The sequence below is a fragment of the Podarcis vaucheri genome, assembly GCF_965113315.1.
Source record: "Podarcis vaucheri genome assembly, chromosome: 13".
In the NCBI taxonomy this organism is placed as follows: domain Eukaryota; kingdom Metazoa; phylum Chordata; class Lepidosauria; order Squamata; family Lacertidae; genus Podarcis; species Podarcis vaucheri.
Genome location: NC_138751.1, coordinates 7970018 through 7997275, shown reverse-complemented (window position 1 = coordinate 7997275; position 27258 = coordinate 7970018). Strand labels below are relative to the sequence as shown.

Sequence of the window (27258 nt, the reverse complement as noted above, 5' to 3'; positions counted from 1 at the left end):
TTTAATTTTGCCTTCCTTCAGTGTGTGTGTGTGTGTGTGTGTGTGTGTGTGTGTACTTAAAGCAGACCTACTGAAATTAATTAAACTCAATTATCCCTTTTAACTCCAATGGGTCTACTCTGATTTAGGACTAGCATTGCATACCACTCATTGCTGTGACTCTGTCATTGTCCTATTTCGTTTTAGCTATTGTTGCCTACCTAGTCTAAACCCAAAAAGAGGATAATGCAATTTCAACTCTGAATGCAGTAGACAGAGTATTGTACCACATATATCAAATAGAATGTTTGCCTTTATCCTGTTGTACATTAAGCTTACATTTCACATGAACATTTTACATTCCTTCTGAATTGTTACTCTAACTAATTTTCTAGTTTTAAGTGTATCCCACACTGCATCCAGAGGCAAGAAAGGGTTCAGTTTATTCAAGAAACACCCTTTTTATAACTAAAATGCATTACACCACAGGTGAACATGGGTAGCTGGCGGATGCTAGATACCTTTGTTGTTGCCATGCATCTATAAAGTCATCTGAGTCTTGAGGAACGTTTAATACTTTAACATACTTAGCTAGTTTCTCCATCAGTGCTACCATCCACATGTTCTGTCTCCACGGAGAGAGTTGAAGATGACCCAGATTTTTCCATTTCTGCACAATATGCTGCCAAGCCACCACAAGGAGGAATGTAATTAGTTCTTTGTGTTGTAGGTCTTTATCAATGCTCGATGAAGGTGCTCATTAAAGCCAACTGTAGTGTGCAATGCACAGTCTGTTGTGTTATGAGATTTATTTCATTGAAAATATTCATCCAGAATGGTTGGTGTTTGCTACATGTCAACCACTTACCATATACAGTCAGGGACTGATGGAGGGTACCGACTCCATCACAGGGGAGAGGAGGATGGGTCCATGTGACTGCCCTTTTGTGGAGTTAAATACCACCAAGGCAGAATTTTCAGTGTGTTTTCTCTGATATTACTGGAGACAGACCTTAGCGGCGTTTTTGGCCCACGTATTACACCCGTCTGCTTTCTCCAGCTCTATTCACAAATCCAACTCCCAAACTTGTTTCGTTGAATCAATCAGACCTAATTAGAGATCACCGAGTATTTTGTAGATAACATCTTTTCTGGAGTCAGATTCGTGTTGAGAATCAAATTTCTCAATGTTGCTAAAGACATGGTTGCTTGCGGACTAATTGTTGGGTTCAAGATGAAGTGAAGTGCCTGGTACAAGTGCAGCCATTGTTAGAATTCCTGGTCCATGATTGCAGTCATGGGATTGTTGTCTTTCACATGATGGTGTATGTTTTGACTCCACAAAGTGGGAAGTGACGGAGACAGGATGTTTGTGTTACTGTGTTCTGTGTTCTGTGAAGTGGGACTATTGTCCTTTGTTTTTTCTTTGCTGTCTGATGCTAGAGAGAGGGGGGGCCATGTTGCAGTGCTCTGTGTGTGTTTATATGCAAATAAAGTAGATTAGTCAAAATGCTGAGTTGCTGAGGTCTGTTACGCAAGCTGCGAAGACTCTGCGGATCCCTAAGTGTGTCGGTATCTGTATCTGGCATTGGTCGCTGTGATGTTCGGGCTGAAGAAAGCTAATGAAGCTCCCGAACGATCGACCAGAAGGGAGAGAACATGCCAGCTGGGCATGTGTCTCTGCCAGTGTCCTACTCAAATGTAGAACAAGCTCCTGACAGCCATCACATCTTTCTGTTCCCTAATTCATGTATAACTTATTCGCCTATCAGGTGCATGCCCCCATCATTAAAAAAAAACACCTTCCAGCCTGTACAACCCTGCATGTTTCCAAACATTATATATTAAACCTCCCTCCTCGGAGAGGAGATTGGAGGTGCTAGATGCAAATACCTTTTATGCCATACACAGGAGTTGGCTGCAACAAATGGGTTGAAGATGGACTTCAGAACATTTTTGTGTACAATGGTGTACGACTGAGGATCTCAGCCTCAAATGTCTCCCTATATATACAAATTGGATGAACAGCTTTTGCCACTTTTTGAACAAGTCTGGGGATAGATAAATGGAGATAAATGGAGAAACAAAAATAAAAACCTTGGGACAACCATTAATTTCAATGTGGAATATGGACCTCAGATTTTCCACCGCTGGAAACAGGAAGTCTTTGATGGCACCCAAAATCAACTCCCTCCACATGAGGAGTAACTTTTTAAAAACTCCTCAGAATGGTGCAGGAGGTGATGTGCATCAAAGAGTTTGCTCAATTGGAAGTGATTTCTTCGTGTGAGCATCTTGATGCCAAAGCAACCTGGTGGAAAATGAACCCTCCCAGTTCCATGAAATGAAAATTGGAAAGTGTTTGGCAGCCCTGAAAAGTGATATGGAATTAGATAACAAAAATAAATTCAAGGCCTCTGGGGGTAAGGCCTAGTCCCGCCTGAGGTATTTGCTTTCAGTGTTTTTAATGCTCTGGAATAGTTGGTTTCTTTATCACATATACTTTGCCTAGACAACTCTTTGCAGCAAGTGATAATTCAGGATTTTATTCATTTCTTAAATAAATAATGTTAGAGGGTGGGGTGTGTGAATGTGGAGGGAGGCTGTTTTACCAGATTTTCCCACCAACCAAATTTCTGAAGTTTGAAAACAAGTAAACAAGGCAAGACAAACTATAATAGGGAAAGAGGAAGTTCTCTCTGAGCCAACCTTCATGTGGGCATCTTGGGATTCCAATTATAGCCCGTACCCCAGACATCACTCAACCACAACAATGTACTGCATCTGTTTTAAAACCATCATGTTAGTCCCAAGGACATCACTAGCTACAATTTTCTTTTGGAGGGCAGTTTCTGTGAACATTAGGGAAAACTCTGAAGGCTTCATACAGCAGAGATGACTTTACGAAAGAAACAGACCGTGGTGGCTTGAACCTGGCTGCCTCAACCATTTAATGGCAGCCTTTGATGGGGTAAGTCAAAGGGAACTTTTTTGTAATACAGTGGTATCCCGGGTTAAGAACTTAATTTGTTCTGGAGGTCTGTTCTTAACCTGAAACTGTTCTTAACCTGAAGCACCACTTTAGCTAATGGGGCCTCCTGCTGCCGCTGCGCCACCACTGCATGATTTCTGTTCTCATCCTGAAGCAAATTTCTTAACCCAAGGTAATATTTCTGGGTTAGCGGAGTCTGTAACCTGAAGTGTATGTAACCTGAAGCTTATGTAACCTGAGGTATCACTGTAGGCTTGAGCATAAATACTAGTATTTCCATTTGAGTTCTGGTTTCTCGCATTGATTATTGCTTCCTGTTTTAAGGCTTGCTTATTGCCACCTGCCTGCTGAGCATAAGAGAGACTGGAGAGTAACTGGAGAAACAGCCTTCTCAGCTTGGCACTGCTGCAAGAAAAGCAGCTGGAACTTCTCTAGCATCCAGTGCTCAGCTGGGGGTGGAGTATGCAAGGTCTAGGTGGCTCCCTGATCCTTTGCAGCTTTGGAAATGTTAAGGGAAGCACCTAGCAACCTTCTAGCTGCTCTGATACTCACTGCTTGGCGGAAACAGCACCAAACCTTTCAAACAGCAGCAGCATTTGTAGGAGAGCAATCAGAGGCTCTCTAAAGCCCAGTGCTCACTTAGGAATAAGGTGGGCAGTGCCCTTGGCTGTGGCTTTGGAAATAATGGAGAACATCCTAAAATCCACCTAGCTTCTCTGAAGCATACAACCTTGCGATGCACCAAATCTTTTGCCTAAGTAGCAGCAGGGCTGGGTGGTTTTTTGCTGAGCAGGATGGGAAATTCTCCTGGCATCCCCATAGCTTCTCTGTAACTGGTTTCTGAGCTGGGATAAATGCAAGCTATTTAGACTATTGCAGATAGTGCAGAGGTTAAGCCAGTGTCTTTCTGAAGCTCATTGCTGAGCTCGGGAAGGCTTCAGCTCAGCCGTGCCTTTGGGGACAATCATGGGGTAAGCTCCTAGGATCTGCTAGGATCCCAGTGTTCAGCGGAGGGTCATGCAAGCCATTTGGATCTACAGCGGCTATACCCGAGCTATAACATGCTAACTGGTGGGAAGTGTTGGGCCCACACTCAGCTGCAAATTTGCAGAGGCTAAGAACTACTACTGGGGTCATACCCTTCTCTTCTCAAAAGCTCTGTGCTAAGCTGGGATGAAAAAGCTTTCAAGCTAAGCATTGGGCTTCAAAGAAGGGCACCATCCAACTCATGGGCTGGTAGGAAGATTGTAGGAGAGCTGGGGTATCCAGCCTCCTTGAAATCAAATGCTCAGCTAGGAGAGCTGTGTGTCTCCTGGATTCAGTAAAGGCAGAGATTGCAGATAGGGCACTTGAAGTACAGCCTGCAACACTACTGGCAGGTACGCAAGATCTGAGCTCAGTAGTAACTTTCAGTAAATCTCTAAGGTAGCAAACAGCTTCTTTCCTTCACCACAGTTAATGGAAGCTCAGCCTTCAGCTGGAATATGTGCCGCCCTTTCCATTCAGCCCAGTGAAGAGCACTAGGTGCTCCTTACACCTCTCCCCAAAGCACTGCTTTTGGATAGGCCTTAAGCTAACTTTGCAAAAGCTGGGAAAGTGCAGAGAGGTTTTCCACACCTCCAGTCCCACCATACAGCTGGGATAGTCGCATGCAAGTCAGGTTGCTGCAGGTAAAAAAAAACCTGTTCTCCCTGGATCTTGCCAATGAAACTCAGGAGTGAGAGCCCAGCATTTATTAGTTTGTGCAAACTAACTGATTCAGCAGGATATTTCCCAAAATCTGAACACTGGGCGTTGTCCAGTAAGACTTTTTATAGGATTTACATGCAAAGAATACATACAGAGCCCCCAAACAGCTGGCAAAAAACCATTGAATATCACTTTCCCTGCCTGCACCTTGATGTGCCAGCCCTTGGTAGGCCCTTTGTTGCTTACTAAAAAATGCTTGCATAGACAAAGTTCTGAAGCCTACATGCCTACTAAGACGGAGTTGTAGCCTTTATTTAGCTAGCATAGCTGGTTCACTCCCAAATGCTGCCCTTATCCTATCTTTTGGTGTCTCCAGCAACGAAGCAGCAAATTCGGCTGTTTGTGTCTCTTATGGACAAAAGGGAGCTTTTGTGAGCCAAGGGGTTTTAACAGAACCCCAGGGTCTCATTAAAGGGGCTCTTTTACAAAAAGCCCCAAATTCCCTCCAATGCCTCAAGGTGAACTCCACCTGAGATTCCCCTAGCTCAGAAACCTATTGCTTTGCACAGAGAGCAATTCAGGGTGTCCTAGGGATACAGGAAGCAGCCTTATACTGAGTCAGACCACTTAGTCCATCTAGCTCAGTATTGCCTACACTGACTGGCAATGGCTTTCAGCCCAGAAGTGTATTCAGTCCTATCTGGGGATTCTCTCAATTGAGTCTGGGATGCTTATCTGAGAAGGGAGGTAAATGGCATCAGGAAGGCCAAGAGGAGCAACTGGTCATGTCTCAGCCTCCCCAAAGCTTGGCACACTCAACCAAGACACACAAGCCTTCAGCACCATCCCTGAAACAGTTGTGGGACATCTGAGCTCTGTAACTCACTCAGTAACCCCAGAGATTTAATGCTTAGCTAGGAGGTGAGCAAGCATCACAACCAAGTCCCTTCTTTGGGGAGGTTTCTGCTGGTCCTCTGGGGCCAAAGACAGCAGAGGGAACTGTGCACAGTTCTTCCAAGCATGTGGCTGCTAAGTGAGCAAGATACTGCTCACCGAAATAAATTGCAGCAGTACAGCATAAAAAGTGTTTTAAAATCCCTTCGTACATTGCATGGGAGAGTTTGGGGATGAAGAAAGTGTCCTCCTGGGACACATCTCCAGACCTTTCTTTTATCCACACAATGTAAAGAAATATTGTCTAAGTGTATATGTTTTGAAGGAAAATATATTCTGAGATTCCCGTGACTGTCAAAGCTCAAGGACTTGTGCTTTGCTTTACTGCTATGCTGCAAGCCTGTTTAGCAGTAAATACATGGGGGCAGACTCTGAGAAAAGGGAGAATGTGTTAGGAGTAGGGCTTACATTTTTTCAGCTGGAACTCAGTTCTGGCACCCCTCAGGTGGGTGCCATTGCCATTCTAAGAAAACAAGTTCTGGCACCTCTTTTTTTCTAGAAAAATAGCACTGATTGGGAGGTGCATTAGGTAAGTTCATTCTGATTGGTCTGGGTGATAGCAGACTCGGATTGGCTACAGGTTATAAAGTGAGGAGTTAATTTCCGCAGTTGAGCTAGAGGGAAATGAGTTGAAAAGAGAGATGTGAGGAAAAGACCCGAGGAAAGCTGAGGCCTGAATATTAATACTTACCTGGTGGAGATCAGCAGAAGGGAGCCAGGGGCTGAGTTTCTTTCAGAGGCTGCACTATGCCAAGCCCTTACTAGATGAAGATTACAAAGCAACTGCATCTGCCTGCTATGATTAGGAAGGGAGTCCAGTGCCAATTTAAAATGTGTGTGTTTTTACAACTGCAGAATGAGTGTAATAGTGCTGATTCTGTAGGTCAGGTGGGCACATGTGGCGTAAGGCAATCTTGTGAGTAAATAAACCCAAGGATTGTGGACATAGATGGCTAGGGTGGAGGTTTAGGGGATGTCAGCAACAGAATCGCTTGAGTCTTTATTCTCTTGAGGCATGGGCAGAGGGCAGTTAGCACACCAAGCGAAATGTGCAATTGAACCCAGGACATTGGTTGCAGAAAAAAATATGCCAGACAGTTTAGTAAGGTCAGCAACAGTGTATTTTACTGACAGCTAAAAACACAACTATATACAAGTATAAAGTGATCCTACCTCTGTCTGCCTCTCGGAATAGAGCAACTAAAGTCTTTCCAGGAAAAACACTTTCTGCCAGAGATCCAACACAGGAATGCTACCTTCCAGCAAGTCACACTACTTGTTACAAACACAAGGCTAGTTATACTCTCTCATGTGCTGTGTCATTTGTGGCACAGGTTCCTTGAGCTCATGACCTCGAGCTGAGCTGTAGATGCAAGCATTTACACTTAATCAGCCATGACTTGGCTTTTCATCTGCAGGCATAAATTTATGAACTCCAACATTCCAACATCAAGCACCTTTAAGACCCCCGTGTAAGCTTCCCTGATGTACACAACATCTCCTTTCATAAGCCAACAACCTTGGCTAAAAGCTCATCCTGTAAAGAGTGAGGGTTCCCATCCCATGCCTAAATCCCCACTACCAGCTACTAGGAAGTTCTCAAACATTCCGAGTGAATAGGTGGCATTGGAAAATTGAAGAAGCACAAATACTTAAGCATGGTGAGGCTGAGGAAACTGGCTTTCCCATTGCACATGCACAATCCAGGGTGTTTTAGCCCACTAGAGACTTTAACTGTGTGTAGCTGGAAGGGTATTCAGGAGAGTGATGGGTTGGAATCAGAGGAGCACTTTGTCTACAAACCTTATCATTTTTTCTTTGAGCATGAAGGGGTCATAATTCTCTAAATAAAAAACATTCTGTGAACGTTCTTAGTCCTCTTTGGAGTGGGGGTGGTTGCTATTTCAGTCCTTTTTCGTTTTTTGTTTGTTTATCACCTGAGTGAGATTTCTCTTTATACAGTGGTGCCCCACAAGACGAATGCCTCGCAAGATGAAAAACCCGCTAGACAAAAGGGTTTTCCGTTTTTTGATACGCTTCACAAGACGAATTTCCCTATGGGCTTGCTTCGCAAGACAAAAACGTTTTGCAAGTCTTGCGGTTTTTTTCGCTTCCCCCCTTTTTCTAAGCCGCTAAGCCGCTAATAGCCTTTTAGCCGCTAAGCCTTTAATAGCCACTAAACCGCTAATAGCGCTAATCCGCTAAGCCGCTAATAGGGTTGCTTCGCAAGACGAAAAAACCGCTAGACAAAGAGACTCGCGGAATGGATTATTTTTGTCTTGCGAGGCACCACTGTAGCTGGGAGTGTCAGCATGGTCTGTGGACACTTCAATCTCACTGCCCTCCTGAATGGTCTGCTAGAAAGAAAATAGAAAGATTATATACTCTTAATACACATTAAGAGTAGCCAGTGTGGTACCCTTCAGATGTTGTTAGGCCCCAGTTCTCATCATTCCCAGCCAACATGCCCAGTGATGGGATTCATAATCTGGCAATATCTGACAGGTACCACATTCTTTGCCTTGTCCTACATGCCCAAAGTCATGAGAAAAGCTTTGACAATCTTGTGAGGCCGACCAAGCTTCCCCTACTCCCCGCCCCATATTCCATATTAACAATGAAAACCAAGAAACAGTTGAGCAGTTAAGAACTAAAAACAGAAATACAGTGGTACCTCGGGTTACACACACTTCAGGTTACATACGCTTCAGGTTACAGACTCTGCTAACCCAGAAATACTACCTCAAGTTAAGAACTTTGCTTCAGGATGAGAACAGAAATCATGCTCCGGTGGCACGGCAGCAGCAGGAGGCCCCATTAGCTAAAGTGCTACCTCAGGTTAAGAACAGTTTCAGGTTAAGAACGGACCTCCAGAACGAATTAAGTACTTAACCCGAGGTACCACTGTAAGGTGATACCTCAGGACCCTGAAACATGCCTCTTGTAGTCAAAAAAAAGCATCAGAATAACTCATCTCAGCAATAGCACACATACGTTAATGTTTCTTTCTCTACAAAACAATAGTTCATTACCTTTCAGATAACCAATCTCAGCTGAAGATTTTACATCTTCCAAAAACACTCTATCCTTTTGTTTTTCTTCTCTCCCACAGTTTCTCCAGGTGCTCTCACCGTTTTCCCACTTATTCCGTCTTCTAAGTGCATTACAAATGATGCAAGAATCACCGTCGGGTGTTTGGCCAAGGGTTTCACTGACCCAGTCATTTTCTCCTGGAGCAATGCCACTGGCGGGACCTTCGAGATTAATAAATTTCCTTCAATCAGGTCCTCCAATGGGGCTTTCACCGTAAGCTCCCAGGCGGTTATTTCTTCTGATGCTTGGAGCAATTTCAATCCCTTCTATTGCACGGCTGCTCACTCTGCAACAACCAGGACAGTACGAGTGGTTCGTCAGCGTAAGTGAATTTATTTCTTTTCTTTCTTTTTTTCTTTCAAAAAACAACATTACCTAGCAGCCAACAGCAACACAAACCAGGAGATTAGCATCAAGTATGTATCTTGCATCCAATTAACTATCTAGTTCCTAAAGTGCTTTACAGCACATCATTTTATCTTCTTGACACAATGAACAATTATGTAAGTCCAGGTCAGAACTAAGACATTCCTGCATTGGATGTTTATTTATTTATTTCAAGGAGAGAAAGGAGAGGAGAGGATCTTGCCCTTGATTTAAGATGAGAAATAGTGTTTCTTTCCCCTTCCCCTTGTCCCATGTCTAGAAAGCATGGGTCCGAGCAATTTTCCTTTTCCCAGACAAAAACCGCTCTTCACTGCTGAATTGGAGCAAATGTCAAACCAACGAAACCTGACTGATGTTTCCTCCTATTCAGCAACAAAGACTGGGTTTTCCTGGGGGGAAGCAGAAGTTTGTATGAGCCCTTGCATATGATTACCCTGTAGCATGGGAAATGAACTCTTTACCTTCTCTGTTTTTACTCTTAAATTTGTTCTGAGGCTGCGCCCTGCCTCTGCAGGCTGAACCCAACTCACATTTGGTTTGCCTCAAATGAAGCCCTGCTCCAGTTGATTTAATATGAACATGTTTCTCTAGAGTAGGCCAGGCACACAATCTGCTAGAAGACAATCTCATGAATTTGGTCTGCAGATCTCGCCACATAGGAATACCTCCAGATGTATATCTTACCCTTGGGTTGCTGGATTCATCTGCGATGAAACAGTTACTTTGCACTGTTTTCCTTCCTTCTCAAGCACTGAACCCGGCCACTCCACCTAACATTATCATCAGCGCACCACGCCTAATGGATTTTGTGGGGTCCCCTTTAAATGCCATCATCACCTGCAATGCTATTAATTTGCACACTGAGAAAACCACACTCCAGTGGCTGAGGGATGAAGCAGTTCTTCAATCTGGTGGCCCCACTACCATTTCAACCTCAAAATGCAGTCACAGCCTGAGGAGTGAACTAACAGTCACCAAGAGAGACTGGGACAACGGCAAGAAGTTTTCCTGCAAAGTGTCCAATGAGAAATTCAATGGGATAAGGAACATCAGCAAACCCCTTATTTGTGGCAGTAAGTTGAAAATTCCATCCAGAAACTGGTTAGCCATTCCAACGCAACAGGGGCAGATCTAATCTTGTCCTCAGGAAGAAGCACTCGATATATTTGGTCACATTCTGGAAATATTTGTTGATTAATACAGCAGAGATTGAGGTTTATTCACTAAAACTCATCTAGGATTTCATCAGAATCTATACATGCCTACAGGCTAAACCAGAGGTGGGCTTGCTCTAGAATACTGAATTATCTTACCTAAACAGATTCTAGGGCAAGATCTGATGACACGTACTGCAGAAACAGTATCCTTCAGCCTATTCTAGGATACTGCTGGAGTAGATCCAACCTTGGTTTTAGTGTTACATGAGATATTATGGTAGTCGTTGCCGCCATTTTTTTCTACTGAGAAAATACTGACATTATTTTTATAGACAAAAAACAAACAAAGTCTCCTTGTATTTTGTTTTTAATATTTCCCCTGATGAAGGCTTTGTGTATTTGGGGTTTTACAAAGCACAGTGTAGAAACTCTAGATCTGGCAGATCAGTGGATCACTAAGGAAACACACTTGTGCAGCAGCTGGTAAGGACTCCCATCTACAAGACCTTCTCCAATCTATATGGTGCACACAAAGGATGGGGAAATTCTCAATTTTAGTTGGCCAAAAAAATAGAACTCTTGTGTACTTTGGATTTTGAATCAGATATATGTTGGGGATTAAGGGTTTTGAGGTGCCAATAGAAGTTGGTCTGCTGTGGAATTGAATCTTCTTCTTACTTTTTTTAAGATCCTCCTATCCCTGTCAAGGTTGAGACCATCCAGCCTTCCTTTGCTGATATTTTCCAAACCCAAACAGCCATTCTGACCTGCAGAATTTCGAACATACCTGAGGACCAAGATCTTAAGGAGCTGAAAGTCACCTGGACACGAGCAGTTGATGGCACACCCCTAGAGACTATCCTTAAACCATCCCAAGAACAAGAAAGCAATGGGCTGCTATTCAAGGATGCAGTAGCTACAGTGAATGCAGATGAGTGGAACGAAGGGGAAACTTTCAAATGCAATATTATTCACCCAGCTTTATTTCCCTCAATGGAAGTCAGATCCCTGCACAAGCCTCAAGGTAGGTGTCTATTTTACATCATCCTACAAAAATGGCTAACAACCCTCAATGTCACTTTTTTAAAGGACTTTGGCTTTACCAGACTCCAGGAGGCTCATAATAGTTTTGCTCTGCCCTAACAATCATTAAGTATAGATTTTTCCCAACCTGGTGGCCTCCAGCTATTCTGGACTAAAATCTCTAATGGAAATGAGTATTTGGTTACATATATCACCAGTCTTTTAGATATATATTTATTTTTAGCAATCTTTTCTTTCCTTTTCTCTTTTTCTCTTTTGTTATCTTTATTTGGTATTTGTTTGCATGGCATATATGTTTGTCAGCATATGAATAAACTGAAAAATTGTTTAAAAATAAAAATAAAATTTCTATCACCTTGGACTATTGGTCGTGCAAACTATGGCAGCTATCTTTCATAGTCCAAAATATCAGGAGACTAGCAGTTGGTAATGGCTGATTTGATACCTGAGTCTAAGCCTTTGGCAGACCTAAAGATGTCTCCATTTCAATTGATTAAATTCCAGTTAGTACTTTTTTATCACACTTATTATTTTAATAGTTCCTCTTATTTCTCTGGGTGCCTAATGAGATAGACCAAACTGAGTTACAATGGTGTGACTGAGGCCAACCAGTGTGAACTTTAAGAAATTCAAATGTGGGTTTCCAACTTCCAAAGCAAAAATATTTCACCACAGTTTCTGTTTGCAAATTTCAGGTCACACTAATCTGCAGCGTAGAAACTGTATTCATGGCCTTTAGTTTAGGGACAAGCTGTGCCCACGAAGACAAAGACAACCCACCAGCCATGTATTGTGTGGCATTTCATGTGCCTTTTTCAGACAGGCAACCAAAACAGAACAACAATTTAGCTCCTAGTAGGCTATCAAAAATCCTTGGTATTGTCCATGTGGCTTAATGGGTCATAAATGATACAAGACTGCTCTTAGAGTAGATGAAGCTCCCATTCTAAGCCCACCTCAGCAATGAAGAGATGATGTGTCTGCATGTGCTTAGTGGGAACGTGAACCATAGTCTTTCTGTCTCTCTTATGCGCTTCCACTCTTTTTACGTACATGCACACACTGAGCAGTGGGCCATGTCATCCCAGTCTTTAATAAAAATCCAGATTTAGAAAGCCATTGCATCTGGTCATCTTTGCTCAATGTCCAGGTCACCTGATATAAGACTTCTACCATTCATCTTATGTCTTCATCTGACTCTCTCAAACCATACAAATGAGGTCATGCTTAAGAAAGGAAGGCAACAAGATACTTTTAAAACCATGCATTTGATATTCTCTTCATCCCCCCCCCCCCGCCTTTAACCTTCCAGATGGCAACCCCTCTGCTCCACATATCTACATCCTTCCTCCTCCTTTGGATCAGCTGGCTCTGCAGGAAACAGCCACTATCACTTGTTTGATGAAAGATTTCTCCCCTCCTGAGTTCTTTGTCAAATGGCTGCGGAATGATGAGCCCATGGATGCTTCCAAATACTTCACCAGCGCAGCCACCCAGGAGTCCAAGGCACCCAAGCGGTATTACGCCTATAGCATGCTGAACGTCAACGCAGAAGAGTGGAATTCTGGAACTACTTACACTTGCGTGGTGGGGCATGAGATGTTGCCCCTCCAGACATCTCAGAAGACCATAGACAAGAATATGGGTAAACCAACCATTGTCAACGTCTCCCTCGTGCTCTCCGACATCGCCAGCAGTTGCCAATAGCCATTCTTGTCAAGCCTCCTGCACATCTTTCTCAGCTTCCTAATTCTGCCAGCACCTACTTTCCCTTCTTGTGTCTCCATTTGTTTAATTATTGGCCTTTTGTGGAGGAAAAGAGGGGTGTTGTACCCTGAACGTTGTAGAATTAACTGGCCTCATCTCTTTGAAGTAAAACAATAGTTTGAAATGAAGAAAGTTTATCAAAACATAAGAAGATAATTCTGTCTTGTGGTTAGAAATGGTGATAAGGGGGTTAATGTTAACCCCCAGTCACACAAACGTGAGATGAGGTCTCTACCCCCCTTTGAATTGGATGGGAAATTAAGCTTCCACCCACAGCATCTTCTCAAATATGATCTGGAATTTTCAGAGGGTGATAGAAGTAATAGACACCCAATCTTCCATGATTGTGCTTGCAGGACTTACTGTTTCCAGAAATCACTTGGTCCATTAGGTGCATCATGATGGAAGAATCTAGAGCTTCATTAACAAACAGGGCGTATACACATATAGCAATCAATCAATCAATGTTATGGTTGCTCTTGTTATCATTGACAATGGCTACTACCTACAATGGCTATGTTCCCCATTTGTGAACCCCTTATTTGTGGCAGTAAGTTGAAAATTCCATCAGGAAATTTGTTTGCCGTTCCAACGCAACAGGGACAGATTCAATCTTGTCCTCAGGAAGAAACACTCAATATATTTGATTGCATTCTGGGGATATTTGTTGAGTAACACGGCAGAGATTCTAGTTTATTCACTAAAACTCATCTAGGATTTCATCAGAATCTATACATGCCTACAGGCTGAACCAGAGGTGGACTTGCTCTAGAATACTGAGTTATCTTACCTAAACAGATTCTAGGGCAAGCTCTGAAGTGAAGACACATACTGCAGAAACAGTATCCTTCAGCATATTCTAGGATACTGCTGGGGTAGGTCCAACCTTGGTTTTAGTGTTACATGAGATATTATGGTAGACATTGCCCCCATTCTTTTCTACTGAGCCAATGCTGACATTATTTTTATAGACAAAAACAAACAAAATATTCTTATATTTTTTTTTTAAATATTTCCCCTAATGAAGACTTTATGTATTTGGGGTTTTACAAAGCACAGTGTAGAAACTCTAGATCTGGCAGATCAGTGGATCACTAAGGAAACACACTTGTGCAGCAGCTGGCAAGGACTCCCATCTACAAGACCTTTTCCAATCTATATGGTGCACACAAAGGATGGAGAAATTCTCAATTTTAGTTGGCCATAAAAATAGAACTGTTTTAATTGTCTGTTTTAATGCGAGTCTTTTAGTTCTGACCCTCTTACAGTTGTTTTAACTGAATGTTTTTATTTGTTTTTAGTTTTTATCTGTTTTAATTATCAGTTTTGTTTCTTACCCACTTAATATTCTATTCTCTGACTGCTGGTCTATGACTGTAATAAACTGATTGATTGATTGAATCAGATATATGTTGGGGATTAAGAAAAAACAGGTTTTGAGGTGTCAATAGAAGTTGGTCTGCTGTGGAGCTGAATGCTCTTCTTTCTTTTTTAGATCTCCTTGTCCCTGTCAAGGTTGAGACCATCCAGCCTTCCTTTGTTGATATTTTCCAAACCAAGATGGCCAATCTGACCTGCAGAATTTCGAACATACCTGAGGAGCAAGATCTTAATGAGCTGAAAGTCACCTGGACACGAGCAGATGATGACACACCCCTAGAGACTATCCTTAAACCTTCCCAAGAACAAGAAAGCAGTGGGCTGCTATTCAAGGATGCAGTAGCTACGGTGTGTGCAGATGAGTGGAACAAAGGGGAAACTTTCAAATGCAAAATTATTCACCCAGCTTTATTTCCCTCAATGGAAATCAGATCCCTACGCAAGCCTCAAGGTTGGTGTCTATTTTACATCATCTTAGAAAAATGGCTAACAACGCTCAATGTCACTTTATTAGGAGTTTGGCTTTACCAGACTTCAGAAGGCTCAGAATAGTTTTCTTCTGCCCTAACAATCATTAAGTATAGATTTTTCCCAACCTGGTGGCCTCCAGCGATTCTGGACTAAAATTTCTATCAGCTTTGACTATTGGTAATGCTAACTAGGAAAGATATGTTTCACAGTCCAAGATATCAGGAGAGTAGTATTTTGGGAATGGCTGATTTGATACCCGAGTCTAAGCCTTTGGCACAACTAAAGATGGCTCCATTTCAATTGCTTTAATTTCAGTTAGTACTTCTTTTGCTCATACTTATTAATTTAATAGTTCCTTTTAATGCACTGGATGTCTAATGAGGTAGACCAAACTGAGTTACAATGGTCTGACAGAGGCCAACCAGTGTGAACTTTAAGAAATTCAAATGTGGGTTTCTGTTTGCAAATTTCAGGTCACACTAATCTGTAGCATAGAAACTGTATTTGTGGACTTCTGTTTAGGGACAAGCAGTGCCCATGAAGGCAAAGACAATCCACCAGCCACGCATTGTGTGGCATTTCATGTGCCTTTTTCAGATAGGCAACCAAAACAGAACAACAATTTAGCCCCTAGTGGGCTATCAAAAATCCTTGGTGTTGTCCATGTGTCTTATTGGGTCATAAATGATACAAGACTGCTCTTAGAGTAGATGAAGCCCCCATTCTAAGCCCACCTCAGCAATGAAGAGATGATGTGTCTACATGTGCTTAGTGGGAACGTGAACCATAGTCTCTCTGTCTCTCTTATGCGCTTCCACTCTTTTTAAGTACATGCACACACAGAGCAGTGGACCATGTCATAACAGTCTTTAATAAAAATCCAGATTTAGAAAGCCATTGCATCTGGTCATCTTTGGTCAATGTCCAGGTCACCTGCTAGAAGACTTCTACCATTCATCTTAAGTCTTCATCTAACTCTCTCAAACCATACAAATGAGGTCATGGTGAAGGAAGGAAGGAAACAAGATGGTTAGCAATGTACTTTTAAAACCATGCATTTGATAATCTCTTCATCGTCGTCCCCCCTTAAACCTTCCAGATGGCAACCCCTCTGCTCCACATACCTATATCCTTCCTCCTCCTTCGGATCAGCTTGCTCTGCAGGAAACAGCCACCGTCACTTGTTTGATGAAAGATTTCTCCCCTCCTGAGTTCTTTGTCAAATGGCTGCGGAATGATGAGCCCGTGGATGCTTCCAAATACTTCACCAGCACAGCCATCCAGGAGTCCAAGGCACTCAAGCGGTATTATGCCTATAGCATGCTTGACGTCAACGCAGAAGAGTGGAATTCTGGAACTACTTACACTTGCGTGGTGGGGCATGAGATGTTGCCCCTCCAGACGTCTCAGAAGACTGTAGACAAGAATACGGGTAAACCAACCGTTGTCAACGTCTCCCTCGTGCTCTCTGACATCGCCAGCAGTTGCCAATAACCATTCTTGTCAAGCCTCCTGCACATCTTTCTCAGCTTCCTAATTCTGCCAGCATCTGCTTTCCCTTATTGTGTCTCCATTTGTTTAATTATTGGCCTTTTGTGGAGGAAACGAGAGGTGATGTACCCTGAATGTTGTAGAATTAACTGGCCTCATCTCTTTGAAGTAAAACTATAGTTTGAAATAAAGAAAGTTTATCGAAACATAAGAAGATAATTCTGTCTTGTGGTTAGAAATGGTGATAAGGGGGTTAATGTTAATCCCCAGTCACACAACCGTGAGATGAGGTCTCTACCCCCCTTTGAATTGGATGGGAAATTAAGCTTCTACCCACTCAAATATGATCTGGAAGCATTAGACACCCAATCTTCCATGATTGTGTTTGCAGGACTTACTGCTCCCAGGAATCACTTTGTCCATTAGGTGCATCATGTTGGAAGATTCTAGAGCTTCATTAACAAGCAGGGCATATAAACATATAGCACAAAATAAATAAATAAAGGTTATGTTTGCTTTTGTTATCATTGACAATGGCTACTACCTACAGTGGCTATGTTCCCCAGAGCGGCTGGGGAAACCCAGCCTAATCGGCAGGGTATTATTATTATTATTATTATTATTCCACCTCCACTGTTGGAGACAATCTGTCTCAGAATACCAGTTGTTGTTGCTGCTGGTGGGAACCACTGTTGCATTCAGGTCCTGTTCATTGGCTTCCCAAATGTATCCAGTTGACCACTGGGAGTATCCGATGCTAAATGGGACTTTGGCCTGATCTTGCAGGGATCTTCTTTTATTATTCTTACTACATTTAAAACAGAAATATTGACAAGAACTAATTTATTGAATTCATTCAGACACACGCACACAAATCTCTGACCTTCAGAATCCTTGGCCAGGTCAAATCTTCCACTATCCTTACAGAAAGATGTAGTCACTCACAGGACTATAGAAAAGATTAGAGGGACCCAGAGCTGCTGCTACTCCAGCACTCTTCCTTAAAATAGAATATATTGTCCCTGCCTTCCCACCATCTGCTCCCCTCCCCCCAAAAAATAATCCATGTCAGATCTTACACAGGATTTCCTTTTCCATAGTCACTGTCTCAGGACAGCAAGCGCAGTTGCCTCTAGCATATCATGAGCTAGGAAAATAAACAAGGCTGGGGACACATGCCTGTTTGGAAGTATAGGTCTCCCATGTGCCATACCTCCTTTCCACTCTTCCAAACAACACTGTGGAAGGCAAGGCTCTGGAAAAAAACAACAACTAGGCCAATTCTTTCATTCATGTTAAGCAAAAGTTGCAAAAGTTGTCCTCCTTGCTCATAACAATTCCCCACTTCTTCTTGGTAATGGTAGGCTGTAGAAAGCCAAAAGCAATATCAGCAAGCATCTCAGCCACAGTAGAATGTGGAGCCCAGGAAAGCACTTTGATTTCTTCAGTACTGGTTGGTGTTGAGGTGCAGCCCAAAGGAATTTCTTTTGGGAAGATCAGTGCTTTTCATTCTTAGGTTCCTTTCATATATGGAGTCTGGTTAAATTGGATAGTGCTCCTGGAGCAGGAACACAGCCTTCTCCCACAGAGACTTGCCTCAGGTACCTGGAGTTTTTTGTTCTGCTGACACCTTTGCTGCCCAGAATCCCCTATTTGCTTCTAATAAACAAAGGTTTAGAAGGTCCATGCTTATTACTGGAGATAAAAACTAAAAGGAATCTACAGGATAAAAGGCTTGTATCTGTACACACATACACAAAATGGGTCACACCAATATGATGGAGCAGGCTGAGTTCCGAATTTATGAACAGATGACAAGTGTTCAACCTTTGGGCAAGTGGCTTTCTTTCTCATTTTGTCACACATACAGTACTGATGACAGCTGAGATACAAATGTAAGGTCATTTGTGGGTTCATAAGTGTTACACAGAATGCTAAATGGGATGCTATTTTGGGAAGATGGGCATCCCTACTCTGTGGCAGAACATTGGTTGAAAAATTCCAAATGATCCCCATCTTCGAATCATAAGATAAACTCTTATAAATGTGTCTCATGGTTGAGACATCTCCTCCCGTATATTTCATCATTAATGTACGCTCATTATTCATTAAAGTTGCATTCTACTTTAAAGATGTAGGCTCAGTAAGACAGGCTACACTTGCAACTTACTGTATAATACAATACAATATGCAATCCTGTACACGATGCCATGCCAAGAACAACTCAAAAATCACCCAGGCTGGTTGGGCAGTTATTGCAAAATTCCTGAGGGCTCTTCGTGGTTAAGAGAGCATCATGTTGAATAAGGGCTTCTAGACTCCCTTCAGCAAGCAGGTCATGCCATGCAGAACTCCTAAAAGATTTATGGCTCCATCAACATGAGCTCAGCTCTTTAAGTTAACTGCATATTAGATGAGGCAAAATCAGCATCATGCTGCCAGCACAACCAAAGGAGGAAACAGTAAACCATTCACAATATTTAATGCCCCTTGCTGCAGCATGCTACCATTCCAGTCCTTAGCTAAATCAGCACCCCTTGCCTTTTCTCAACACCACCTGTCACCCGTCAGCATCAATGTTTGATTGTGCCCAGTCAAAAACTCTTTATGTAACCCAGTTTTGTCCCCTGTGTCGCTTGGCTACACTGAGACCTCCCCATGTTTCTAAACTGCAGAAAAATCTGATCTGCATGTATCATCTAAAGCTTACCTAGATGTGATCGTGGATACTGATGACGATGAAGAACTCCAAAACATCTCATCAATCCTTTCCACTTTCATCATCCTTTTCCTCATGAGCCTTTTCTACAGTGTCATTGTAACTGTCTTCAAGGTAAGATATATGGGGCAGAGGGAGATAGTAAAAATGATCAATAGTAACTCACTTGTACCAGACAGGATAAGGGAGAAATAAGAGAACACAAAAGCTACATGCAGGTACTATGGTCTTCATGGGGTAGGCCAAGCCAAGATTCTAGAAAAGACAATTATTTTGCAAAGCGTTCAGGTTATACAAGTCAAAGGAATATTTGTCAAAGATGCAGATTAAATATTCAGAGCTTTGATAATGCATTTCCCCCTCACTGTAGGGATATACAGTCGTACCTTGGAAGTCGAACGCTTTGCGACTCAAACGTTTTGGCTTCTGAATGCCACAAGCCTTGAAGTGAGTGTTCCGGTTTGCAAACATTTTTTGGAACCCAAACGTCCTGCAGCCAATCAGAAGCCACACCTTGGTTTCTGAACGTTTTGGAAGTTGGGTGGACTTCTGGAATGGATTCCGTTCAACTTCTGAGGTACGACTGTATTTCAGCAATTTCAAGCAGAACCTGTACAGATCCAGCACTCTAAGCAATGTAGATAACCCTCCTGTCAGTTCCAGTCTTCCAGGATCTCCAAACCATTGTTTCCACCCAGCAAAAAAAACCCTCCCTATGCTGTTGAAAGACAGCTTTATTACATCACTAAATGGCAGTGGTGAACGGGACAAGAGGTTGTGAAACAGCGGAGAGTTGTGTGACATTATTTTCTTCCATGACATTAATTATGGTTGTTTTCCAATTCCAGGTGAAATAACAAAGTGAAGGGTCATATGAAGAGGGACAATAAGTTGCCTAAGATAAAAGACTGTACATTCTTTCATCACCAGCACAATCAAGGATTTAATATTTCTCCATTCACTTTTGGGGGAAGGTTGACTGGACAGATGACATTTCTGTCTTGCTTTGTCTCATCATATATCTGGGAGCAAGTCCTATCAAACTAAACAGGGCTAATATATGACTAGACATGATTGGCCTTTTGCTGCCAGTGTTCCATTTGAACTGGACCTATTGGACTGGTTGTTTATCCTTCAAACATGTATGCTTTAATTTTGCCTCCATTCAGTGTGTTTGTGTGTGTGTGTGTTGTATTCAACTAAGTACTACTTAAAGTAGACCTAATGAAATTAATTAAACTCAATTATCCCTTTTATCTCCAATGGGTCTACTCTGATTTAGGACTAGCATTGCACACCGCCCATCGCTGTGACTCAGTCGTGGTCAAATTTCATTTTAGCTATTGTTGCCTACCTAGTTAAAACCCAAAAAGAGGATATTGCAATTTCAACTCTGAATGCAGTAGACAGAGTATTGTACCACATATACCAAACAGAATGTTTGCCTTTGCTCTTGCTGTACATTAAGCTTACATTTCTCATGAACATTTTACATTCCTTCTGAATTGTTACTGTAACTACTTTTCTAGTTTTAAGTATATCCCACACTGCATCCAAAGGCAAGAAAGGGTTCAGTTTATTCAAGAAACACCCTTTTTATAACTAAAAAAAAGCTTTATCTCTTGAAAAGTTTTTTTTAAAGAGCTTCCCAAGAACAAATAGAAAAAAGAACTCCCTTTCCCCACAGTGGAGCAGGCAGCAATGCCATCAAAATGCGTTACACCACAGGTGAACATTGGTGTGTGTGTTTTTTGGTTTTGTATTCAACTAAGTACTGCTTAGGGTAGACCTATTGAAATCAATTAAACTCAGTTATGTCTTTTAACTTCAGTAGGTCTACTCTGATTTAGGACTAGTCGGGAGCTCCTCAGAGTGCCAAGGAGATGCTCAGGCTCCCAAACACTAGACAGGACACTCAGGAGCGATCGTGTCAACCAAGTGATGGGCTCATATATTTGTTATTTTTCTCTGTGTGAGAATGCACTTTAACCATGATATACCCCAAGCATAAGCTGTGCCTCAGTTTTCCATATCGGACATGGGGATATGCCAGCCTCTCTTTATTTCATATAGTGCCACACAAAATTAAGAAGTGTATTTTTTGCAAAGGAGGGTTTCCATTACCAACTTGCCATTCACTTTGGTTTCCCACAGCAAACACATATCTTATGACATTTTTAGCTGACTCACTGCACATAAGGAAATGAGTTTCTATTGAAAGCCCCACATATCACATCTGCCTGTCTCCATCTGACTGGCAGCACTTGCCTTGGGCTGAAAGTGGAAACGCATACCTAGCCACATTTGCTAGCATAAACAGGACACATCTGTTCTGGGGATGACTTATTCAAATGTCAATACCAGCCTTCAGCCATGTTGCTGTCAGTGGCAAGCATCAGAAGATGAAATGTGTGCTATGGATTTTAGCCTTGATGAAATTAACCTCTTTATTCCTTGCTTGAAAAGAAATAAGTAATAAATTAAAGCTCTGTTGAACATGGTTGTCCACTGCTGTGGAGAGTCCTTTTTAAGAATCAGAATCAGAACCTTGCTGTCCAAAATAGTTAATAGGCACTTCTCACTTCGCAGAATTTTTAGACTTTTATGGAGCCATCTGAAGACCCAAAACCATACCGTTCAACTTTTTCAGATTAAAAAATGGGACAACCGTCTTCCAGGATGTGCTCCTGGGCAAGTCATGTGACCCGTGCTGCAATCTCATTCCCCCCAAGTGATTTTTGTGGGGTGAGAGTGTGGCATGACAGCACACGAGATCACGGCACCCAAAACGGCCTCCACAATCTCACTGAAAAACTGGGATGTCCTGTTTTTCCCGGGACACTTGGCGGGTATGCAAAACTTTCCTTCTGACCGGACTCCTAAGCTTCTAAGGGCAATACTCAACAATTTGGAACACAAGATTTTGGGAAAGATACATAGTTGCCAATTCATGCCCTATAAACACACCCCAAAGGTACCCATAGCATTTTCAGTTGAAAACACTACAGTGGTACCTCAGGTTACATACGCTTCAGGTTACATATGCTTCAGGTTACAGCCTCCGCTAACCCAGATATAGTGCTTCAGGTTAAGAACTTTGCTTCAGGATGAGAACAGAAATCGTGCTCCGGCAGCGCGGCAGCAGCAGGAGGCCCCATTAGCTAAAGTGGTGCTTCAGGTTAAAAACAGTTTCAGGTTAAGTACGGACCTCCGGAATGAATTAAGTACTTAACCCGAGGTACCACTGTATTTTAAAGGGAAACTGCTGCAGTCTGTTGACTAACCCACCTTGCTGCAGGAACCAGGGCAGGACAAGCTATTGCAGTGTAAATTAATTTCAAGGTACAGAAGGGGGGAAAGAGCTTATGAGGAGCCTCGGCCAGTGGGAGAAAAGCATGAATATCTGAAAAGGCTGTGAAGGGGGTCGATACCACTGCTGCCCAAGTCCTCTCAGAGGGGTGATTTTTTGCAGAAGGGAAGAATTGGTTCCAAAAACACGTCTTGCAATATGTTGGAGTGTGGGACAGGGGAGACATTCTGCTGGTTGCCATTTTATGTGTTGTTTGGCTATTTCGTTTCTAAATAATAAATAGATAAATGAAATTTCAAGCTGCTGAGTACATTTTTCCATAAACTGAGAAAACGAAGCAAGCAGACACCTGCTCACACAATGGGTCTCCTCTGTTTTCTGCATGGCCCAAAATCTGTTCCATAAGGTTGAGGGACCCTCTACAGCAGATATGAGGGGGCATGGAGGGGGCGCTGAGGGCAGAAGAAGCAATGGTGTAAACTTTAATAAAATTTTGGGGGGACCTAGGTAAGCCCCACCATGCATAATCAATCACATGATGTGGTGCATGCACACCATTTGAACAGCAATGCCCATCAACTTGGGGGGACGGGTCCTCAAATATTTTATTGGGGGAGCCAAAGCTCCCTCGGCCCCTAGGAGTTGGCTCCTATGGGAACAAGAGAAACCAGAAGAAGTCCTATTGTAGAATAGATATATTGTCTTCACAATTCAATCAATATAAAGTACTGAATTGGAAGTAGGAATTTACAACTATTGGAGGGAGCAAAATCTGCTACCAAAAAATGGTTAATATCAATAAATGGGGGGTGAGGCCTAGCACTAAGTAAGGCCTAGCATGGCCCTTGAGCTTGAGTTGGCTTCTTTGACAGCATTGTCCTTATACAGTGGTACCTTGGGTTACAAACACTTCAGGTTACAGACTCCGCTAACCCAGAAGTAGTACCTCGGGTTAATAACTTTACTTCAGGATGTGAACAGAAATCACGCAGTGGCAGCAGGAGGCCCCATTAGCTAAAGTGGTGCTTCAGGTTAAGAACAGTTTCAGGTTAAGAACGAACCTCCGGAACGAATTAAGTTCTTAACCAGAGGTACCACTGTAACTTGGGTGTAAGTTCCATTCACAACAAAATCATACTTCACTAAATTCGCCAGGTTGGATGGTGCAAACCTATACATGCATGCGCAGAAGAAAACCCCACTGGGGTTTCAATGGGACTTTGAACTCATTGGTGGTTGAGGTGAACAAGATGAATGACAACAGGCCTGACTCCCTGCCAAGTCCACATAGGATTGCAGTCTGAGTTTGTTTGTTCCTCTGGAATCCTTGATATCTTTGCATCACCTTGAGTGCCCCCAAGACCAGAAAAACAAACACCTGTTAAGCTTAACTAACTACCGGTCAAGCCCAGGGAAGCAGCCAAGGAGGCCAGGATTACCATGAAGAGCATCTTCTGGCTCTTCAACGTGGTTTTGAGGAGAGCAGGGGTGCCGGCAGCTGGAGGAGGAAAGGAAAGGGCCTGAGGCCTAGTTGGTGCACAGTGGTGAATGGAGCCCAAGGGATGGATGCTGAAAGATATAAATGCATATCCATATGCCACTGGTGAATACATTGCTCTGTTTAACTGGCGGGATGAACAGAATTATACCATGAGCCAATTACGTGATGAAATGTATTTTTTCCAAGTTTTGGACAGAAGAAAACAGGGTGCGGCGGTTATGTGGCGAAACACAATGACTAATTAGTGTGAACATGGCTAAATAAAAACAAAACGGTTTGAGTTTTTGCAAGTGAGATTCACCCGAACCGTGTAGTTCACACAGCCTTGTTTTTCTCAGCAATGAAATCTTTGGGTTTTGAAAAGGTGTCAAACATGTGAGAGAGAAAAGAGGAAGTTATTAGCTCCCTGGACCTCAATTGTTTGTTTATTTTCACACCTTTCCTTCACACCTTCAGGCCAGTTAGGACGTCACTAACTGGAAATTTTCTTTTTTTAAAGCACTTCATAAGAGAATGGTTAAGGGGAAACTCTGAAGGCCTCATTGCAACAGAAATGAATCCCGAACAGAAACTGTGGGTCACTCGGCAGAGGTCGGGTTGCTTCGATCAACTCCAACCTTGGGATCGGTGAGGTAATTTTAATCTGTTTAGCATTTAAACTTCTGTATGTTTTAAAGAAGAGTTGTAGATTTATTACGATTTTACTGTTTGAAAACTGCTTTGAGGGTTTTTTTACAATAAATAAATAAATAAAATAAAAGAGAGCTTTATTTTTACATCATGGGTCTTGAGAAGATAGGAACAGAGATACCCCACAGGAGAAGGGACTCTTTGGAATGTCCTAACCTTTCCGGGAAGGAAGCGAACGATACAATGCCTGAGAAAGAGGAGAAGCATTTTTATCCTGTCCTCAAGGGTCTCCTGTTGATTCTTGGGCTTCCTAGCTGATGCTGAATTGCAAGTCTTCCTTGCTACCATTTTCCAACTGAGCATCTTTATGTAAGGGAGGCTGGGGGAGTAGATGGGGCTTGGAGCTGCTGCATGTGAGGCTTGGAGAAGGCTGCAAGGTAGCCTTGCTGTATCCCACCAGCTTCCCTATAGACCAGCATTCAGTTGATTCTTGGAGCTGAGAACTTCAAGAATAAAGAACAACTGGTCAACCTTCCAGAAGCTCCACTTCAGCTCCTGTTATCAGAGCCAAATGGGAAAGGCTGAAGCTCAGTGGTAGAACATCTGCTCTGCAAGAGGAAGGTCCCAGGATCAATTCCTGGCATCTCCCGGGAGGGCTGGGGGAGAAGCTCACCTGCAACCTTGGAGAGCCACTGCTGCCAGTTTGTGTAGGCAATACTGGGCTCAATATAAGGCAGCTTCCTTATGTTCCGATACCAGGACAGAGCAACAGCTGGCAGGGAACAACATAGGCACATGAACCTTGCACCAGGCACCATATTCAGCTTGAAGACTTCCCAACAGAGAGGTCTAAAGAAGGTAGGTGAGAAAAGCCCCAGGGTTCCTTGCTAACTTCTCCCAAGCTTGTTACTCAGCTATGTCCCAGCTGCTGGGCTACCTGCCAAGCTGCTTCTTGCCTCCAAGCTACGGATTATGCTAGGAAGCTGGAGGAGGGCAAGGGGGCTACCTGAGAGTCTGGCTGAAGCCTCATGCTTTATTGAGAGATTCCAGAGCCCTCAGATGAATATTGGGCTTCAAAGAAGTATGTAGGGGAGAAGAAGGCTATCGGAAAGCTTGCTCAAATACTAGGCTTTTGTTTTCTATGAATTGGCTGCGTGGAAGGAGGTAAATGAAAGTCAGGTGCTCAGCTGTGAAATTTCTCACCTCACCGTTCGGCAGCAGGCTTTAAACTAGTGGGCCAGGGAAGGTACCTGAAAGCTTACTCCAAGCCTAAGGACTCCTGCTCTCTTGAAGGGGTGCAAGGCTTATGGGAAGCTGGTGGGGAGGAAGGGAGCTACCCAAAAGCCTGTCCCAGCTGGGAGATGGCAAGGACCCAGCTGAGCACTAGGCTTGCAACAAGCTGGACAAGTGCAAGGGAGTGCTATAAAATCCATGTCAGCTGTAAGATCCCCTTACACTCAAAGGGGTGTAAGGCTTATGGGAAGCTGGTGGTGAGGAAGGGAGCTAACCGAAAGCCGGAGGAAAGCATGGGATCTAGCTGAAAGTCTGGCTGGAGCCTCATGCTCTACTGGGAAACTCCTGAGCTCCCTGAGGAGTGTTGAGCTTTTAAGAAGTAGGTTGGGCAGAAGGTTGCCTACTGTAAAAGCTTGCTCAAATGTAATGGTCAGCTAGGACAGACTTTTGGATAGCTCCCTTCCCAATGAACCTTCGGCTTCCAGAGAATTGGCTGAGGTGACTGAAAGTCTACCCCAGCCAGATGCTCAGCTTAGAAATTTCTGACCCCTCCAGTTCAGCAGCAGGCTTTAAGCTACTGGGGGGTAGGGAGTACCTGAAAACTTGCTCCAAGCCTAATGATCATTTGGGAGACTCCTGCTCTCTCTAGGAGGAGCGTAAGGCTTTTGAGAAGCTGGTGGAAAGGAAGGGAGCTACCTGAAAGCTTGCCCCAAGCCTGATCCTCAGGAGGGAAATCCCCCAAACCCAGCTAAGCACTAGGCTTAAAACAAGCTGGGTACAAGTAGTTTCTAGAAAATCCATCTGCTGTGAGACTCCCTAGCTTTATGTAATAGCAGCAGGCTTCATGAAATCTGGAAGGGAACAAGGAGGAAAACTGGAGCTCTGCCCCACCTGATGCTCAGCTGGGAGATCATTCAATAACTAGCTTAGCATCAGGATTCAGGGATGCTGACCCTGGAGCAAATGGGAAATCTGAAGCCAGCCCTGAGTGTAAGGTTTTACAGGTGCTGGGGAGCATCTGGAGTGGTGGGAGGGCTGCCTGGAGCCCTGCCGTGAGCCCAGTGCTCAACTGGGGGATTATTGACTCCCCCAGCTGAAGGCTGGCCTTCGGGTAAGCTGGTGGGGAGCATCAAGAAGGGGGCTACCTTCTATTCCTGATCTGAGCCCGGGTCTCAGCTAGGAGATTCTTGAGCCCCAGCCAGGTGCTAGGGGTCACAAAAGCTGGTAGAGAGCAGCCGGGGGGAGGATCCAGATCCCTCCCAGAGCCTGATGCTCAGCAAGGAGATTCTTGATCACCTACCTAAGTGTTGGGATTCACATAAGCTGGGGGAGGGGAGCAGCTGGGGGGGTAGGCTGCCTGGATGCCTACCCACATGCTTGCCACAAGCTGATGCATCGCTGGGAGATACGTGACAACCCACTTAAGTGAAATGCTTCACAAAAGCTAGTGGGGAGCAGCTG

The 27258-nt window shown here is 43.3% G+C and overlaps 1 long non-coding RNA gene and 1 gene segment (V, D, J or C); both read left to right on the top strand.

The window, feature by feature from the left end:
* The window catches only part of LOC309516856 (Ig mu chain C region-like), an 80629-nt gene extending 64006 nt beyond the window's left edge, over positions 1-16623 (top strand). The window contains exons 5-7 of the C gene segment in view: positions 12608-12940; positions 14558-14893; positions 16013-16623.
* A 2387-nt stretch (positions 16624-19010) lies between these two features.
* Positions 19011-21626, top strand: LOC309516933. The gene is made up of 2 exons (XR_014213076.1): positions 19011-19237; positions 19972-21626. It is a non-coding gene; the product is annotated as an uncharacterized lncRNA (long non-coding RNA).
* The last annotated feature ends 5632 nt before the right edge of the window (positions 21627-27258 follow it).